Source organism: Gossypium hirsutum, chromosome A07 (genome assembly GCF_007990345.1).
Source record: "Gossypium hirsutum isolate 1008001.06 chromosome A07, Gossypium_hirsutum_v2.1, whole genome shotgun sequence".
NCBI lineage: Eukaryota > Viridiplantae > Streptophyta > Magnoliopsida > Malvales > Malvaceae > Gossypium > Gossypium hirsutum.
The window spans coordinates 52,810,721-52,827,927 of NC_053430.1; the positions used below are offsets into that span (position 1 = coordinate 52,810,721).

Sequence of the window (17,207 nt, forward strand, 5' to 3'; positions counted from 1 at the left end):
AATTCTTCACTTTTCAACATTTTACTAACTTGGTCTTAGTCAATTCCGATTCGTAGTTTACATCAATTGATCATTCTATAGGCAGCCACATCTCATATAATAACAAAAGATAATAACATAAAAAGAATCAAAATATTATTTACATACAAACTTACTCATTTCAAAGAAACATCATATTCCATCAAACTTCCAAACCTTTACTGGACGTACTCGAATTGTGGCTTCATTCACATAGCAATATCTCATAATCACATGGCATTGCAACATTTTCATCATAATAGCAAAACATCAAGAACAAGTTATATCATCAAAATAATCACATAATATCAATATTGCATTATTAAAATCACACATGAACTTACCTAAGGTTCGAGTACGACTATATATTCTGATTTAGTCCATAATCTCATTCAATTCCAATCTATGCCTGAATCTCATTTTCCTTAATTTATAATACCAAATTTAGCTTACTAATTAGTCACATTAATCATATGGGTCCAAAAATCATACTTTTACAAATTTGCATTTTGACCCCTAAACTTTCACATATTTGCACTTTGGCCCCTAGGCTCGTAAATGATTTTTATTCAATTTACTTGCATTTTAAGCCTAGCCAAATCGTTTTCATAACAGTAGTAGCCCCTAATTTCCACTAAATCACACTTTTATGACAAATTTTGTAACTTTTACAAAACGGTCCTTTTTGACAATTTCACCAAATATCACTTAGTAAAAGTCGTTTATTACACACCAAGCATTCATATTCTACCATTAGACATAAAAAAACATGCATGTCATCCATGGGTAAATTTTTAAACACAAACCCTAGCTCAAAATATGGGTGGAAATGAGTAGATCTTGTTACGAGGATTTCAAAAACGTAATAATCATTAAAACCGGGGCTAGAACAAGCTTACAATCGAGCTTGGAAGATTGAAAAACCCTAGCTATGTCTTCTCCATGCAAGTTTCGACCATGGGGTAGAAGATGGATAAAAATTGGCTTTTAATTTTTTTAAATTCATTTTAATTACTAAATTACCAAAATGCCCCTAACTTAAAAATATTCTATTTCACCCATTTCATGTCCATTTTTGTCCAAAAAATTATCCATTCATCTAATTACCATTTAAGGGCCTCCAATTTAAAATTTCATAACAATTAGACACCTCTAATATGTAGAACTCAACTTTTGCACTTTTTACAATCTAGTCGTTTTGACCAAATTGAGTGCCCAAACGTCAAAATTTTCAAACGAAATTTTCACGAAATCATCCCATGAAATTGTAGACCATAAAAATATAATAAAAACAAATTTTATTGTATCAAATTTGTGGTCTCGAAACCACTGTTCTGACTAGGCCCTAATTCGGGATGTTACAACTCTCCCCCCTTTAGGGATTTTTGTCCTCGAAAATCTTTCCAGAACAGTGGTTCAGTTTTCACATAAACTCCATTATATCATAATCATTGTTGAGAACCTTTACTCAGGCCATGTTTAATACTTAGCTCTTTAATTTTTCATACTAAAGTCATGAACAATTCTGTGTTATACGACGCATCAATCGAATCTTGACTTCTATCAGAGAACTCATGTATATAAGGGTCGAACCCATACCGTCATAGAATATGTATATACACATCATACTTGAATTCTCTCGGATTCAAATGGCATAGCCAACCTGATCATCATGGCCTTAAGTTCTCTATCATTTTATATAGCCCGACAGTTCACTAGTTCGACCTCTGGTCATCATTAAAATTCAGAGCCTCAATTAGCTTTTTCAATAATTCATGATATAAATCCCGGATTTCAATCCGATTAACAAAAACTAGCATTTTAAGAAATTCAACAATCTTAAAGATACTTAATCCCATAAGTCTGATGAGAGGAAATTCAGTACTTACGGACACGATTTGCAGATTCATCAATTACTTAACAACAAGTCATATGACATTTTTCTCTTTCAAAGATATGAATAATTCTAATATGAAATCTATAGTAATCTCATTATTAGAGATATACCATAACTATCTTATCATCCTTTAACAATTCAAGCCAGTTACACTATATCAACTTAAGTCTTTCTATGACAGCAGAGACTTTAAGCTATCACACTGCCTTTCTTGTCTTAAAACACATCACTGAAAATCGAAAAGTCTTTGCTCAATGCAGACTAAACCAGTTTCAAGGCTTCGGCTAATAATATTCTTATATATTCAAATCGTTACCAAGATGTAGTAGACCATTCAACTTTCAAAGGACAAAAACTTTATCATTCAAAGCAACTTTAAATCGTATCAAAGTCTTCTAAGATATATACACTTTCATTTAAACTATCTGTCTTTTACCCGGAGAGATAAAATCTTATTCTCAGACTTGGGAAAAAATTTGGACATAAATATCCCATTAAATCTTTCAAACAACAACCCATACGAACTGAACAACCAAGTCGGTCTTAATTATTACTTGATAAAGTTTCAGGAAATCTTTCCTTTCAGTTGTCAAAACGATTTAACATGTAATCATGCAAAATTCACTCATCATACTAATCAATGTTCATTTCAATTGCATTAGCTCGAGGTAGTATAAATGTTCCCAATCGAAGGCATTAACTTGATTAACTTTCTTGAGACAAGAAACCCATCATAAAAGCTGATACTATCAATTTCACCACTTATGCCTTTGCCGATGTCAAATGCTTCACAAAAATTTAGAGAAATCCAGATACTAGAATTACCACATTACTATGATCAAAGTAGAAGCATAGTCACACTTGACATGATTATCACAACTGAAGAACACATTGTAGATATGAGCCGTGATTGATAAATTTCAGATATAGATAACAAGAAAACCAAGATCTCCAAGATAGAGAAATCCAAGATAAGGAAATCCAAGATACAATATCATAATGAAAGACCCAGAACAAAGCTCATAAGAAAATATGGAAGATTTCGATAATTTCCTAGAAGAAAGAAGTCCAGAAGAATAGATCATTCAAGCCCACTGGAACTAAATGCAACAAGGATAATGTACCTTCCCATATATGTATATCGAATAGAGTATCCATTAGAAGGAACAGAATCATAACATTAGGTACATTATCTCATAAAATCCTAATAGATGGAATGTAATAGAATGCCAGAGGGAAAATAGAGCAATACAGATCATATACCAGTCAGACTATCAATACTTTCGTCTTATTCCAAGATTAGAAAACATTTTCGCACGATAACAATTTATCTGAAAATAGATAGCCCCAGTAATACTTTCGAGAGTAAATGAACTCATAGAGTATCTCAAGAGAGACAGTCATAATCTGCTTACTGTAATTACCATATTCTGATATCTTACATGTCAAGATTTATTCCTCCAACTATTTCTGTTATTACAAATCCCATATTATGATTTTCATTGAAGAAGATTGGTTCTGAATAAATTCCAGTTAATATGTTTCTCGACATCGCACTTTACTAGCTCTGTCTTTACTTATTAATCCAATTAATCTCTAATCATAGTTATAATCATTTTACAGCTAAACTCTTTGGTCTCATACTTGTGAGCTTATTCAACACTGATCTTATGAAATCCTTTACAAAACACCACTCTGGTAAGGAGGTGGGGTCGTAAGGTCCCTAACTCGTCTCTCATACACATATAAATATAACACTATTTCATCATCATAGTAACATTTTCACAAGCATATCATCCACTTCAGGCAAACTATTATTCACGTTTGTATGACACGAACTTTTCAGTTATCTTATTTAAACCAATGCATTTATACATGCATTCTATGGATTCTAAATAACTTTACTTATCCCATTCATTCAATCAAACAAGTCATGCACATAACATCTTATGAGGGCCAAAAAAACATGGATAAGTATGTCACAATCAAAACTTTTATCTGGCACTTCATCATATACATATCATTACATTCATATGAATCAATCCATCAATTTAACATAAATAAGTTCATTACATTATAATCCTTTGTCTCATTTAAAGATATCGTTAAAATCCATCAACATTCAACGTCCAATTGGGAAAATGACATTTTTATTCGTAATATGATATTATAAACCTTTATTCATACTTTTATGAATTTCTTTTTATCACATTCACTTAATCAAACAAGTCAAGTGCACAACAACATATGAATATCAAACAAGCATGAGTATTCCTCGTAACATAAATTTTTATCTCACATGTTATCACATACATATCATGAAATTTTATTCATACTTTCTGAGTTTAGGCTCATCATAACTGTACTTTACTCGAATACCTTAGCTTCATTTAACATGGTCGGTGTAGCTCGGTTGGAGAGTACCTCTGTCTAAACAAGATGGTTCTCATTCGCATCGGGAGACATCACACTATCACGGATTGGTGGCGTGTATAGCTAGACTCTCATTCATGCTAGGTTAGTCTGAGAACTGATTAAATTGTAGCTTTGATACCACTAAATGTAACATCCCTTACCCATATCTGAAGCCAGGACAGGGTTCGAGGCGTTACCAGACTTAAACATTCACAAACATCCAAAATCGAGCCATAAAATTTCATCCAAATTAAAACATTTCAAAATCATGTAAATCGTCCCTTATACAGGCTTTCAAGGCCTAAAACATACATCGGGGTGGTTCGGGACTAAACCTAGGACTTTAGAAACCTCTGGGAAAACTTAGAGAAATTTTCATGAAACAGGGTCACACGCCTGTGAGGACACAGGGACACGCTCGTGTGTCTTCAACATGCCCGTGTCCTCAAGTCATGTAACTTTTTGTTTATGACGTCAGCAAAATAAAATGATCCACACGGCCAAGCCACATGCCCGTGTGCTATGTTGTGTCCTCCACACGATTGAGACACATGGCAGTGTGATAAATCGTAACATATACATGTTTTATCCCATGCTTAGCACATTTATGGATGGTTTCTCCTTAGATTTGGTGAATTCGATGCTCTTAATTCTTTAATTTCATGTTTTATACTTAGGTGAGCATAGGAGAGTAAAAAGAGCGAGAAACGGGTCAAAAATGGAGAAAATAGACCCACATGGAAAATCAACACGGCCTAGACTTCCTCAACGGGCGTGTCCCACGATCGTGTCCCTTTGGCAAGGTCAAAGCACGACTTACACGGGTAGACTACACGGGCGTGTCCTTGCCGAGCCCAAGTATAACCCTATTTGGAAAAGGCAAATTTTGAGGGCTCTTAGGCATTCTAAAGCCTATTTAAACACCTAAGGAGGCACTTAGGAAAGGCACGCAGAGTAGGAGGCAAGGAATTACTTAAGGGAAGCTGATTGGTCCATCTCAGAAGCCGGATTCATCATCAAGACTGAAGATCTCCCTTCAATTTCCATTTAGGGGTTTTTGGGTTTTCTATGTTTTGTATTCATTATTCTTCTGAGTTGTTTTCTTCTATAATTATGAAATAAACCCCCTAAATACCTAAGGGGAATGAAACCTAAGACGGATCTTGTTATTATTATCTGAATTGTATGATAAATATTTGACTTGTTTTTAATTATGTGTTCTTAATTCTTGTTTTAATATTCCAAGATATTGATTCGAGTTAATGCTCTTACTAAGAGGAGGAATAGACCTTGTCTAAGAGTAAATTTATCATAATTAAGCGGAGTTGATTGCACGCCTAGAGATAGGGTGATAAGATTTTGCCGGATTAGGGTGAAAATAAGGGGATCCATAGATCGAGTTAATGCAACACTAGGTGTTAATTAGAAAGAGATTTCAATTAATCAACCTAGGGTTAGACGTTATTAGTCTCGAGAGAGATAATAATATAACTTAGGGATTTCTACGGATCAAGTCAAATGAATAAATTGTCTGATTCAAAGTCAAATAACAAGTGAAGTCTAGGTGGATTTTTCCTTGGGTATTGTCTTAATCAATCGAGTTTTCCCAAATGGTTTTTTCTAATCTTCTCTCTGTGCACTCTTAGTTTAGTAATTAGTTTAGATAACCAAATCCCTTAATTTTTAGGCTAGATAATAAAAAAAGGTAATTACTAGTAGTCTTGGTTCCTTCGGGTTCGACAATCCGGTCTTGTTAAAGCTATACTACTGTTCGATAGGTACACTTGCCTTCATCTTGATAATAGTTAGTTTCAAGAATGATTAATTATAAATATTTAAAACCTGACGCGAATATCACGTATCAAGTTTTTGGCGCTGTTGCCGGGGAACTAGGATATTAAGAACACTCAATTTTTATTACTTTAGCCATTTGATAAACCGTAATTTACACGTATTTTTACCCCATGCCTAACACATTTATGGATGGTTTCTCCTTAGATTTGGTGAATTCGATGCTCCTAATCCTTTAATTTCATGTTTTATGCTTAGGAGAGCACAAAAGAGAAAAAAGAGAATCAAACAGGCCAAAAACGGAGAAAATGGACCCACATGGGAAAACAACACGGCCTGGACTTCCTCACACAGCCGTGTCAATTTGGCAGGATCGAAGCATGATTTACACGAGTGGATCACACGCCCGTGTCCATTTAACAACCTTGACCACAGCCTTCAGTAATTGCACACGGGCGTGTCCTTTCCGAACCCAAGTTTAGTCCAATTCGAAAAAAGGCCAATTTTGAGGGCTCTTAGGCTTTGGCTCTTAGGCATTCCAAAGCCTATTTAAACACTTGAGGAGGCACTTAGGAAGGGGGATGTAGAGTAGGAAGCAAGGAATTACTCAAGGAAAGCCAATTGATCCATCTCAAGAGTCGGATTCATCATCAAGACTGGATATCTCCCTTCAAGTTTCTTCAGGAGTTTTGGGATTTCTTATGTTTTGTTATCTTTATGCTTTTGAGATGTTTTCTTTTATAAGTATGAACTAAACCCCTAAATACCTAAGGGGAATGAAACCTAAGACAAATCTTGTTATTATTATCTGAATTGTATGATAAATATTTGACTTGTTCTTAATTATGTGTTCTTAATTCCTGTTTTGATATTCCAGGATATTGATTCAAGTTAAGCTCTTATTCAGAGGAGGAATAGACCCTTTCTAAGAGTAAATTTGTCATAATTAAGCAGAGTTGATTGGCACCTAGAGATAGGGTGACAAGATTTTCCCGGATTAGAGTGAAACCTAATAAGGGAATCCATAGATCGAGTTAATGCAATTTTAGGGTGTTAACTAGAAAGAGATTTCAATTATTCAACCTAGGGTTAGACGTTATTAGTCTTGAGAGAGATAATAATATAACTTATAGATTTCGACGGATCAAGTCAAATGAATTAATCGTCTGATTCAGAGTCAAATAACAAGTGAAGTCTAGGTGGATTTGTCCTTAGGTATTGTCTCAATCAATCGAATTTTCCCAAAAGTATTTTCCCAAGTTTTTCTTTCTGTGTATTCTTAGTTAGTAATTAGTTTAGACAACCAAACCTCTTAAATTTTAGGCTAGATAATAAAAAGAAAGTAAATACTAGTACTCATAGTTCCTTTGGGTTCGATAATCTGGTCTTGCTGAACTATACTACTGTTCGATAGGTACACTTGCATTAATCGTGATAATAAGTTAGTCTCAAGAACGTTTCATTTATAAATCTTTAAAACTTGTTACGAATATCACGCAACAAGATTTTGGCACCGTTGCCGGGGAACTAGGATATTAGGAAAGTTCGATTTTTATTACTTTAGCCACTTTACTTTTATTACAATTTAAATTTTTATTTTCTTTTCTAATTTTTCTCTTATTTCCTTCTGATAGGTTTTTCTAGTTTATGCCCAGAAGAAACCTGTCAGGACCACTACTTTTTGATGGTGAGATCATCCGTACAGTTCACAGAAACTGGAGAGAAATAAGGTGAAGCCTAAGATACATAGAGGGCGAGCAAAAGGATGATTCTTCAACCACAACCGAGGAGCTGGCTGAAAACAAAGAAAATCCGCTACCTCTTGCGATTGCTGTTAATCAGAATCCTGCTCTGCGCACTATGTATGATTATGCTAAAACTTCTTCAATAGGAACTGTATCGAGCATAGTTAGATCGGCTGTAGCCACAAATACTTTTGAACTGAAACCTAACACAATTCAAATGATACAAGAGTTTGTTCAGTTTGATGGTTTGCAGGACGAGGATCCCAACGCTCACTTGGAAAACTTTTTGGAACTATGTGATACATTTAAAATTAATGGCATTTCTGATGACGCCATTCGTATTCGATTATTCCCTTTTTCATTGAGAAACAAAGCTAAACAGTGGTTGACCTCGTTGCCACAGGGGTCAATCACTACTTGGGAACAAATGACCGAAAAGTTTTTATTAAAATATTTTTCATCGGCTAAAACGGCTAAATTACGTAATGATATTTCTTCCTTTGTGCAGATGGTTTTAGAAACACTCTACAATACATGGGAGAGATACAAGGCCCTCTTAAGAACATGCCCTCACCATGGGTTACCGCTTTGGCTGCAGGTTCAAACCTTTCATAATGGCTTGAATCCTTCGACTCGACAAATGGTTGACACAGCTGCTGGCAGAACCATAAATAATAAAACACCTGAAGATGCCTATGAATTTATAGAGGAGATGTCACTGAATAACTATCAGTGGCAAGTCATGAGGTTAAATCCAATGAAAACAGTCAGCATTTATAACGTTGATACGGTCACCATGCTCTCTAATTAGGTAGAACTCTTTACTAAGAAAATTGATGGTTTTTCTTAGTTCTTCACAGGTTCACCCAATAGTGTAATGCGAAGCAAGTGGAGGCGGATCAAGCAGTTCAGAATACCCACATTATGGCCACAACATGGAGAACGAATAGTTAAATTACATGGGTTACAATCCTCGATCTCAAAACAATTCCAATAGCAATACTTATAATGCAGGTTGGAGGAACCACCCTAATTTTTCATGGGGAGGCCAAGGGAATCAAAGACCACCACCTCTAGCCTTCTAACAAGAGAAACAACCAAACCTTGAGGAGATGCTAACAAAATTCATCTCAGTGTCAGAAACTCATTTTCAGAATATCGAGACCGCACTCAAAAATCAACAAGCATCAATCTAGAGGCTCGAAACTAAGATTGGACAGCTCGCCAAGTTGATTTCCGATCGACCACAAGGTAGCATGTCAAGCAACACTAAATCTAACCCAAGGGAGCAACTCAATGCAATTTCCATTCAAGATGAGGAAGGGCTAGTTGCAGAACCAATGCCAAAAACAGTGGTAAGCATAGGTAAGGGTGAGGTAGGCCACAATGAGCCAAAGTCGGTGATTACAGAATAAAAACCTCGCCTACCATACCCCAATGCGACAAGGAAAGACCGCTCAATCAAACAATTTGGTAAATTCCTTAAACTTCTAAAGAAACTACATATTAATTTACCGTTTATTGAAGCCCTTTTGCAGATGCCAAATGCAGTCAAGTTTTTAAAAGAGCTTCTGGCAAATAAATGGAAGTTAGATGAAGCATCGCATGTGGAGCTGAACGCGGTCTGCTTAGCCGTTCTACAAAATAAGCTGCCTAACAAACTAAAAGATCCAGGGAGTTTTACAATTCCTTGTTTAATTGGTAGTTTAGATTTTAATAATGCGTTGGCTGATTTAGGGGCTAGTATCAATGTTATGCCTTACAAATTGTTTAATCAACTAGGTCTGGGGAAACCCAAACAAACTAGGATGAGCATTCAATTAGCATATAAAACTATCAGATTTCCTAGGGGTATTATTGAAGATGTACTCGTTAAAATCAACAAATTTATATTCCCAGTTGATTTCGTTGTTCTAGACATAGAGGAGGATAACAACGTCCCCTTAATTTTAGGAAGGCCATTTTTAGCAACTGCTAGAACAATTATTGACGTTGGCACAGGTGAACTCATACTTCGTGTGAGAGACGAAACAATCACCCTTCAAGCTCGTAATTCGAATAACACATCAAAAGTCGAAGGTGACTATACAAATCATTTGGCTAAAACTAACCATATAGTGCAACCTTCTCTGCAGAAAAAAGGTTTGAAGAACATACATAAGCTAAGCAACAACAAAGAACCTATCCATGAAGAACAAAGGTTACAAATCGAGGAGCTAGATGAATGACAGACACATAAACCGAGAAAACACGATAGACCAAAACCACGCCATGAGGAGCTTAATTCCTCCAAAAATCAACTTAAAGTTGGAGACAAAGTACTACTTGATGCAGCAGATCCTCGAATCGCCACTTCTAAACCAAATGAAGAAACCCCTCATATGGTAATTAGTATTTTTCCATACGATACAGTCGAGGTAAACCACTTCAAATTTGGCATGTTCAAGGTAAATGGTACTTGTCTTAAACCTTATATTGATAAAATTAATAGCAGGGATGAGGAGTGTAAACTCCTCGATTCACCATGATCACGCACCAGAGAAGTAAGTCGAGCCTAGACTATAAATAAGCGCTTCTAGGGAGGCAACCCGAGCACTAATAGTATTAATTTCTTTAAATTTGAGTTTTTAACATCTAACGTACTAACCGAATCATGGTATACAGACTCTCTAAATACCACACGACCAGGAACACAAGCGTGCCTTAGGCCGTTCAAAAATAGGGCAAAATTTTTCCAACACGGGAAGCGATAAAGTCACCACGGTCGTGCGACATGGCTGTGGGTGAACCTGCCAAAACAACATGGGCATTTCACATGCCCGCACCTCGAAACCGTGGGCGAACCTATCAAACACGCCCGTGCCCATCATCTGTGGGTGAACCTGTCAAGTTAACACGGGTGTGGACCTATGTACACGGGCATGGGAGAAGCGAACGTGCGTGGGCAGAATGCCAAACGCATCCAAATTCAAAATTCGTGAAACACACAGGCAAAAATCAGGGCACAATCTATAAAAACCCCTCACTATTCATCATCTCCCTCCCCCAAAATCCCTAACCCTAGCCGCTACAACTCCACACGCCCTACCCCCCACGGCCGTTCGTCACCTATAACACCAATTTCAACGCCTCAAGTTCTTTCTTTTTGCGTTTGTTTACTCTTTTCTCTTTATTTTATCTAAATATATTGCTTATTTCATGATTCCTTTACTATATTGAACTATTTTTGAATATTCATAGTTAGAATAATAGAATACTTTTGCTCTTTATAAGAATTATGTCATTTTAGTTACCGTATTATGCTACACTCTTCCATTTTTCTTGTTTCCATGAAATTTATGCTTATACACATGCATCCATTCATTAGATATTCCCGAAACATTATTTTCATAAGTCCTATTTTCATAACTTGATATATTTACTTTAATTATTTTAAGTTTTATTTATTAATATATAGCCTTGATTTTTCATACTATTCTTGGGGCATATTGATTGAACTTCGATTTTTCAGTGTAGGTACAATGTTGTCCTCATGAGGTAAGAAGACTGTTCCCGCCTCGAAGAAGCGAAAAGGAGCAGCGTCATCCTCAGGTCCCATCTCGGAAAACCGACACCCCTTCCTCCAGTTCCCACCAGGAAATCAGGAGGACCTTTTTCAGATACTTCAGGCCCGACCTTTAGGTGTGGGCTGTTGCATTAACTGGACTACACTTGAACAAGCAGTTGGCTGACGATGTCTGAGCGCTCCTGACAACCAATCCATGGGAACTCTTATTTGCAATCATCGAGCTGACGTACCTTGAGCTTACACTTGAACTTTGCTCGACCTTCCATGTTCAAGATGTCATAACCAACTTCGATGATCCTGGAACGGTCCAGTTCCATCTCTATGGTTTAGTCTGCCATTTAAGTGTGCCTGAGTTCGGTACCGCTTTGGGCATTTATAGGGAGGATTTCATAGAAGACAACGAGCACAACACCCTTCATTGCCACATCCACTGCTCTCATTCGAAGTGTTGGGATGCTTTGTTCCCCAACTCGGATTCCTACGATCCCAGCCGCTCCAAGGCATCGGCTCTCTCTCCCTCCTTGAGGTACCTACATGCTATTTTGGCACACACTTTGACAAGCTGATGAGAGAGCACCAGCGTCGTCAACATTCACGACGCCTACTTTCTATGGAGTATAGCGAATGGGCACATCTTCGACCTCCTCTACTTCGTTGCCCTTGTCATTCGCTACTAGACGGAGCGGCATTGAAAGGGTTGCCCCTACGTCACTCGGTTGGCTCGACACTTCGGGCTCCTTAACACAGCGGCCCAATCATCCTCCCTCACTCTCATCGGCTAGATATCTCCATAGGGCATCTCGAGCATGTTACATATGAGAAAGATCGAGAAGCACTTAGGAACCCACCCTCCTCAGTACTGCCTCGCCTAGTCCACTGAGGAGGAAGACCCCGAGGACATTACTGATGATGTCCCTCCACATCACGAGGACCCACCGTCTCAGCCACCACCTCCTCATCGTCCAGTTCATGCGGCAGCTTCATACACTGACATCTCTGAATGCCTTACTCGATTTGAGCAACAGTGTTTTCGGCGCTTCGATAACATTGATGCTACTCTACAGTAGATTTGTCAGCACTTCCACATCTCATCGCCACCCCCACATCGCGAACCATCTGGTGATGAAGATGTTGAACAACTTTTACTTATTATTTTATGTTGTTCCTTTTATTTTCATTTAAGACTACTTTTTATTTTTTTTTCACCTTATTTTTATTAGGTTTTATAATTATTATTTTGCAATTTTTAATTTCGGCTAATTCGTTACGAGTACTTATTCTTCCTTATATATTTCCTAAAAGAGTTCCTAATTCTATCACAGTTATACAGAGCTCCAAAGCTCACTATTACTCAGGAACTTGAAACTCCACTAAGAAAGGTTCTCAACGACTGCCATGCCCTGCTCGACCACGACCATAGCCAACTTGAGATATAATATTCTTTTGGCGTAGCATTTGTGGAACCCAACCTCTACCACCACCGAAGTATCTTCCTTCACCCTCATCATTGATTTGGCCAATTATTCTCCATAACCCCAATTCAAGGAGTTCATTCATCATTCAGGAAGTTTCACTTCTCTCCCTATCTTATGATTATCAATCTATCTTTTTCAATATATCTATCTTTGTACATTGAGAGCAATATACATCTTAAGTGTGGGGGGGTCTTTCATATCATCATTAGAAATCCCTGAATTATGTCTTATTCTCATGTGATCTTCTCATGCCATGATTAGAATGAATTTTGATTAATTTATGATTTTTATTGATATGTCTTGAATTAAAACTTAGGCATTCATGCATTGATTGTTTAAACTTTAAGATATTAAAGAATCAAGCATGATAAGTTGACTTTTGAATTTAAAATTTTATAGGTTGTTTCTCCCAAGTTTAGGTATTATCTTGAGTTGAAATTCACAGGTTTAAACATCAAAAAGCCATAATTTTTGTGAGATTTTGAGCTTTTAGAGTATCTACTATTTCTTTCATACCCACTTTTATTGTTGCTTTGAGTGCGTCAGTATTGAATTGTTATTCTAGAGCTTGCTTGACTATGCATGTCAAGACCACACCATTTGATTTGATATGTCAAAATGATAAAGGCACTTAGGTTTAACCCACTCACTCTACAAAAGCCTACCTTCATAATTAACCCTTAGTAAACCCCTTTAAGCTGAACAAGCCATTAATTTATTTACCCTCAATATTAACCCATAAACCATTATTGTTGAAATCCCCTAATTTGATCCCTATTTTTGTCGAGATTTGATTTGAACTAATTGCTTAGCTATCCTTTTCTCTTCTATGTATTTGACTTTTTCTTAAAAAAAAATTCATACTTACATATTAGTAGTAATTCGGTAGTGTTGAGCCGCAGTATCTAAATTCCATCTTCTGAGAAAAAGCTCACTTGTACTCAATTGAGTTTAATTACTTTTTCTAGTTAGGCAATTTTTCAATTCAATCTCGATTCTAACCTTTTCTTTCAGCTTGTGACCACACCCCCTAACCAAAGCCACGTTACAACCCTTTAAAGACCTTTTGATTGATTTTCATTTCAATATATAGTGGTGGAGATTTGATTTTCAGGCAAGCCTATGGTAATGACTTTTCATTATTGACTATTGAGTGCTTCACGTATTGTCCTTAAACACCTCGAGTGATTTGAGTGAATCTTTAGTGAGGATGTGAAACTCTATGATATTTTGAGTCGAAGGTAATTACTTAGATAAGGGGAGACACCTATGCTTTCATGATAAAATACTCAACTTGGAATGTTTTGGAACTTTGATGTTCTTTCAGTCAAATTCTTAATGTATGATTACTTACGAATTATTTTGAGATATTATTATTAGGAATTATAAGTTAAGAAGAATTTATTTTAATTGTGAGTTGAGGGTTTTGCATGAGAACAAGCAAATGCTTAAGTGTGGGGGTATTTGATAAACCGTAATTTATACATAATTTTTACCCCATACCTAACGCATTTATGGATGGTTTCTCCTTAAATTTGGCGAATTCGATGCTCTTAATCCTTTAATTTCATGTTTTATACTTAGAAGAGCATAAAAGAGTAAAAAGAGCGAGAAATGGGCCGAAAATGGAGAAAATGAACCCCCATGGGAAAACAACACGGCCTGGACTTCCTCACACAGGCGTGTCACATGGGTGTGTCACACAGCCATGTCAATTTGGCAGTATCAAAGCACGATTTACACGGGTGGATCACATGCCCGTGCCCGTTTAACAGCCTTGACCACGACCTTTAGTAATCGCACACGGGCGTGTCCCTGCCGAACCCAAGTTTAGTCCAATTCAGAAAAGGCCAATTTTGAGGGCTCTTAGGCATTCCAAAGCCTATTTAAACACTTGAGGAGGCACTTAGGAAGGGGGATGTAGAGTAGGAAGCAAGGAATTACTCAAGGAAAGTCGATTGATCCATCTCAAGAGCCGGATTCATCATTAAGACTGAAGATCTCCCTTCAAGTTCCTTCAGGAGTTTTGGGTTTTCTTATGTTTTGTATCTTTATGCTTTTGAGATGTTTTCTTTCATAAGTATGAACTAAACCCCTAAATACCTAAGGGGAATGAAACCTAAGACAAATCTTGTTATTATTATCTGAATTGTATGACAAATATTTGACTTGATCTTAATTATGTGTTCTTAATTCTTATTTTGATATTCCAGGATATTGATTCAAGTTAAGCTCTTATTCAGAGGAGGAATAGACCCTGTCTAAGAGTAAATTTGTCATAATTAAGCGGATTTGATTGCGCGCCTAGAGATAGGGTGACAAGATTTTGTCGGATTAGGGTGAAACCTAATAAGGGAATCCATAGATCGAGTTAATGAAATTCTAGGGTGTTAATTAGAAAGAGATTTCAATTATTCAACCTAGGGTTAGTCGTTATTAGGCTCGAGAGAGATAATAATATAACTTAGGGATTTCTACGGATTAAGTCAAATGAATAAATCGTCTGATTCAGAGTCAAATAACAAGTGAAGTCTAGGTGGATTTGTCCTTAGGTATTGTCTCAATCAATCAAAATTTCCTAAAAGTATTTTCCCAAGTTTTTCTTTCTGTGCATTCTTAGTTAGTAATTAGTTTAGACAACCAAACCTCTTAAATTTTAGGCTAGATAATAAAAAGGAAGTAAATACTAGTACTTGTAGTTCCTTTAGGTTCGACAATCTGGTCTTGCTGAACTATACTACTGTTCGATTGGTACACTTGCCTTAATTGTGATAATAAGTTAGTCTCAAGAACGTTTCATTTATAAATCTTTAAAACCTGTTACGAATATCATGCAACACCATTCTACTTTATTTGCAGTTTAAATTTTTATTTTCTTTTCTAATTTTTCTTTTATTTGTTCCTGATAGGTTTTTTATAGTGTATGACTAGAAGAAACCCATCGGGACCATTACTGTTTGATAGTGAGATCGATCATACAGTTCGTAGAAACCAAAGAGAAATAAAGCGAAGCTTACGATACACAGAGGAAGAGCAAGAGGACGATACTTCAACCACAACCGAAGAGATGGCTGAAAACAAAGAAAATCCGCTACCTCTTGTGATTGCTATTAATCAGAATCCTGCTCCGCGCACTATGTATGATTATGCTAAACCTTCTTCAATAGGAATTGTATCGAGCATAGTTAGACCGGCTGTACCCACAAATACTTTTGAACTGAAACCTAGCACAATTCAAATGATACAACAGTTTTTTCAGTTTGATGGTTTGCAGGACGAGGATCCCAACGCTCACTTGGCAAACTTTTTGGAACTATGTGATACATTTAAAATTAATGGTGTTTCTGATGACGCCATTCGTCTTCGATTATTCCCTTTTTCATTGAGAAACAAAGCTAAACAGTGGTTGACCTCGTTGCCACGGGGGTCAATCACTACTTGGGAACAAATGACCGAAAATTTTTTATTAAAATATTTTCGCCGACTAAAATGGCTAAATTATGTAATGATATCTCTTCTTTTGTGCAGATGGATTTAGAAACACTCTACGATGCATGGGGGAGATACAAGGACCCCTTGAGAAGATGCCTTCACCATGGGTTACCACTCTTGCTACAGGTTCAAAAATTTCATAATGGCCTGAATCCTTTGACTCGATAGATGATCAACGCAGCCGCTAGTGGAACTATTAATAATAAGACACCTGAAGATGCTTATGAATTTATAGAAGAGATGTCACTGAATAATTATCAGTGGCAAGTTAAGAGGACAAAGCCAAAAAAGTAGCTGGCATTTATAACATCGATTCGGTCACCATGCTCTCTAATCAGGTAGAACTTTTGAATAAGAAAATTGACGATTTCCTTAGTTCTTTACAGGTTCACCTAGTAATGCAGTGCGAAGCAAGTGGAGGTGGATCGAGCAATCCAGATTACCCAACCTATGGCCACAACATGGAGAATGAGCAATTAAATTACAAGGATAATAATCCTCGACCTCAAAACAATCCTTATAGTAATACTTACAATGCAGGTTAGAGGAACCACCCAAATTTCTCATGGGGAGGCCAAGGAAATCAATAACCACCACCACCTCCAGGCTTCCAACAACCACCCTACCAATAAGAGAAAAAGCTAAACCTTAAGGAGATGCTAACAAAATTCATCTTGGTCTCAGAAACTCGTTTTCAGAATACTGAGACAGCACTTAAAAATTAACAAGCATCGATCCAAGGGCTCGAAACTCAGATAGGTCAGCTTGCTAAATTGATATCTGAACGACCACAAGGTAGCTTACCG

General features: G+C 36.7%; 2 non-coding genes across 2 annotated transcripts; both read right to left on the bottom strand.

Annotated features, from left to right (window-relative positions):
* Nucleotides 1–8,341: 8,341 nt before the first annotated feature.
* Nucleotides 8,342–8,448, bottom strand: LOC121203855 (small nucleolar RNA R71). The gene has a single exon (XR_005898790.1). It is a non-coding gene; the product is annotated as a small nucleolar RNA R71 (small nucleolar RNA).
* A 7,956-nt stretch (nt 8,449–16,404) lies between these two features.
* Nucleotides 16,405–16,511, bottom strand: LOC121203808 (small nucleolar RNA R71). Its single transcript, XR_005898744.1, has one exon. It is a non-coding gene; the product is annotated as a small nucleolar RNA R71 (small nucleolar RNA).
* Between the last annotated feature and the right edge of the window lie 696 nt (nt 16,512–17,207).